Below are 4074 nucleotides of genomic sequence, written 5' to 3'. Positions count from 1 at the left end.
TCAGCATTTTTTACTCCAATTCTTTTACTTGTCTTAGCTATTCTATGAATAAAAACAAGTTTAAGAATCAATTCTGACATCCACTTCATTTTTTCTTTCTTTCTTATATACTTAATGACCATTTACTTTATTCAGGAATGATTGTTTTGATGTCCTCCGACAGTTATTCAGATCTTCTGTCATTAGAATCAGCCTTCAAGTCTATTTTGGAGATGCTATGGAAATTCAAGTATTTTATCCTCAAGGCAGTAGTTTGGCTTTCATGGAGTTGTCTTAATTTTCTTCAGCTTCAATCTGAATTTCCACGTGAGCAATCGGTAGTCTGTTCCACAGCCAGCCTTTGGTCTGGTTTTAGCTGCTGATATCGAGCTTCTCACTTGTTTAAACCTGCAAATATGATCAATTTGATTTCATTTATTTCACTTGGGGAAGTCCATGTGCATAGTCATTGGTTTTATCTGTGAAAAAACATATATTTTAGTTGGAGAAGTAGATCACTTTACCATATTCTATCATGTGATCTCCAGTTTCACATCTATCACCAAGATCATATTTTTCCAAACATTTTCATTCCAATCACAAATGTAGTTTATGCATCTGTCTTTTTTCACATTTCTTCGTCAAATTTATTGTTTTATCTTTTTTCCCAAACCATTTTATTGGAAACTAATACACATATCAAATAATTCCATAGTTCAATTACATCAATCTGTATTAAAAATGCATCTTAGTTAAATGTTTGATCAATATCAGAGTGAAGTCATTAATAGAATTTTTCAATTCTTCAATTTTTGCACCATTAGCTATTTTACATAGGGTTGCTATGAGTGTGAATGGACTTAAATGCAGCTGTCAACAACAATAACAACATTAGTGGATTGGTGCATAAATATGAATAATATTTGTATCAACTGGTTACATTGCCTATAGGTAGATATCCCCTTATCACAGACAGCGTTGTAATTCAAGATAAATCTAGAATTGCCCTTTTAGTCAATGAAGGTGTTACCATTCCTGTTGAATCTGTCTCCTCCAGTGTAGTAAACCATATGATTTTCTGATTCAAAATGGCCAGTACTAGTCAGACTATTTCAGCTCACTAATGCCCAAAATGTTGACCTATTTCCTTTTGATATTTTCCAATTTTTCTAGGTTTTACCTCATACATTACAATTTCCAATTATCAATAGGTGTTTATAGTTGTTTCTTCTTATTTTGAGGTGTGTCCCACCAGCAGATGAAGATCCCAATGGCTTTATGCCAGCAAGCTGTATTCCGTTACATTATTATGGCGGATTCTATTTTGAGAAGGCAGCTCTTCCTGAATCATATTTTGAGTGCCTTCATATCTGAGAGGCTCATCTTCTGGCACTATTTCTGACAATGTTTTGTTTCTATTCATGAGGGGTTTTTTTGTATGTGTGTGTCGACAATATTTGCATACTATCTATATGGTTTCCAGGGGCTAATTCTAAGAAGTGGCCAGACTATTCCTTCTTCATTGTAGGTTTTGAGGCTGAAAGTCTGCTTAAACCTGTGCACTTTGGGTGACCTCCTGGTTTTGAAATACCAGACATAGCTGCCAGCATCACAGTAATACAGAAGCTACCACAGTAAAACAGCCTGGCAGCTATGTGGAGATAGACAGAGAGACCGAAATAAAATATACCCTAATTTAGAAAATGTTGGATTTGTGTGTGTGTTCTCCATTTCCTTTTAAATCAAGATGTCGTGGTATGATAATTAAGTCTATTACGCCAACCTGGCCAGTAGGAATATGTGGGATTAATCAGGTCACAGCCTGAATGGAGGGAAAAGAGAAAAATGGCTCTGCAAAGCCTGCCCCCTCTCTCTTGCTCTTTGGTGATTGTAGCATTCTGGAGCGTGCTGCTGCCTTAGTTAGTTGTCTGTCTCATCCCGTGAGCTACACCACCTGTGGGCCAAACCAGCACATGGACCTTGTCACTAGAGCTTGAGGCTCCTTCGAGACCTGCTTTGACATAGTGGTGGTACATACATTGCTTGAGCTTGAGGCTGGTGGATCCTGTCACCTGGCATTGCTTTTCATATCCTACCCAGGCCTGCTTCACTAAACTCCCGAGCTATTGACTGGTGGTGACCCAGTCTACTGTTTGCTGCCTGTGCATAACTCTGCTTGCCTTGCCTGAGGGAGGACTCTGCTGTCTGCTTCCCTGAACTTGGACACATTAACACACGTGAGTAGAAGAACTACCAATATATTAAGTGTTTCACGGAAGCGATTTGAATGGAAACTTCTGTACTATTGTGTCGACTATGTACCTGTTATATTCCTCTCACTTTATACCTATCCATATATATATGGATACACACACACACACACACACATACACACACACACACATATAATCACAAGTGTCCTGGTTTTGTTTCTCTAGAGAAACCTGCCTAACACACGTTCTTTAGTATTGCTGTAATAAACAAACCATAAATGAGTGGCTTTAACAAACAGAAATTGGTTTTCTCAAAATTTAGAAGGCCAAATTCAGTAATTCAGTGTGTCATGGCTGGTGTAATATGTTATATATATAAATGTTGACTCTAGAAGAAGATTCTTGTCTCTTAGATTCAGTTCTGTAGTAAATATCAGTATTTCAGTGAGACTTGAAAACACTCTCATCCCATATCTGTTTACTAGCTGGCTTATTTATTTGTTTTGAACTCAAAAGAGATGAACTGAAAAATCGGCATGCACTTAAAAGAGAGCACATTGCTACATTCACACAACAAAAGTGACCATTCCCAAATAGGCTGGGATTGACAACACACATCTTTGTGGGGAGACAATTCAATCCATAATGTATGTTTGATTTGTGTAAATGTTCTTTCATTCTTTCTGTTTGTTGGTAGTTTGTGTTGTGGTTGTTTGTCACTATGTCGACATAACAGTACCAAAAGTGACAGCACACTGATGGCTTATTTAGAGATCAGGAAGATCTGGATGCTGGTTCAATAATAATAATTCCTGGTGGTCCTAAGAGTGATGAATGATGAATGCCATCAGAGAACTTATTGATGTGGAAGGAGCCATCAAACCCAGTTTGCTCTTATTCATGCTGAGGAACCTGAATTAATGGAGATGAGTGTTGAGAGGGAAATTTTGGTTACTGGTATCAAGGTTGTGGATCTGTTGGCTTCCCTATGCCAAGGGAGGTACAATTGGGCATTTGGGTTGTGCTCGAGTTGGCAAGATGGTACTGATCATGAAATTGACACTGTTTTCAAAGCCCATGTTTGGTTATTCTGTTTGTCATGGGGCCGATGACAGGACCTGTGAAGGCAATGACTTTTACCATGAAATTATTTATTCTAGTGTTATCAATGTGAAAGATACTTCAAAGAGTTGCTGGTGGATGGTTCAAAGAATGAAACACCTGGTGCGTATGCTGGAGTAGCTTTGCATGGATTGACTGTGCCTGAATACTTCAGAGACCAAGAAGGTCATGATGTACAGCTGTTTGTTTGTAACATTTTTTGATTCATGCAGGCTAACTCAGAGATGTCTGCCTTAATGGGCAGAATCCCTTGGCCTTGGGTTACCAGCGACCTTGGCATCTGATATGGGTACCATGGAGGAAAGAATAAGCACTACCAAGAAGGATTGTATCACCTATGTACAGGCTATCAATGTGCCTGCTGATGACTCTATTAACCCTACTTCTACCATTACTTCTACCTTTCCCCATTTGTATATACCACTGTCCTGCCCCATGCTATATATGATGAGCTGAGCTGGGCATCTATCTCACTGTGGATCCTCTAGATTCAACCTCTCATATCATGGGTTCTAACAATGTTGGCAATGAGCAACATGACATTGCATGGAAGGTGTGAGATACCGTAGGACTAAATATTCCTCTAGGATATCATTACTATACTGGGATTGGATGAACTCATTTTTCTCTGTTTTAAGGGATTTTATTGGTGGTTCATACAATGCTTATCACAATCCATACATCCATCCATTATGTCAAGCACATTTGTACATTTGTTTCCATCATCATGCTTAAAACATTTACCTTCTACTTTAGTCCT

At 38.4% G+C, this 4074-nt stretch overlaps 1 pseudogene; it reads left to right on the top strand.

Annotated features, from left to right (window-relative positions):
* The first annotated feature begins 1249 nt into the window (after positions 1-1249).
* LOC101648801 lies at positions 1250-3873 on the top strand (annotated as a pseudogene).
* Positions 3874-4074: the final 201 nt, after the last annotated feature.

Source organism: Echinops telfairi, unplaced genomic scaffold (assembly GCF_000313985.2).
Source record: "Echinops telfairi isolate 266 unplaced genomic scaffold, ASM31398v2 ScPeMD7_7469;HRSCAF=8507_0, whole genome shotgun sequence".
Lineage (NCBI taxonomy): Eukaryota > Metazoa > Chordata > Mammalia > Afrosoricida > Tenrecidae > Echinops > Echinops telfairi.
This window is presented reverse-complemented; position numbering and strand designations above follow the sequence as displayed.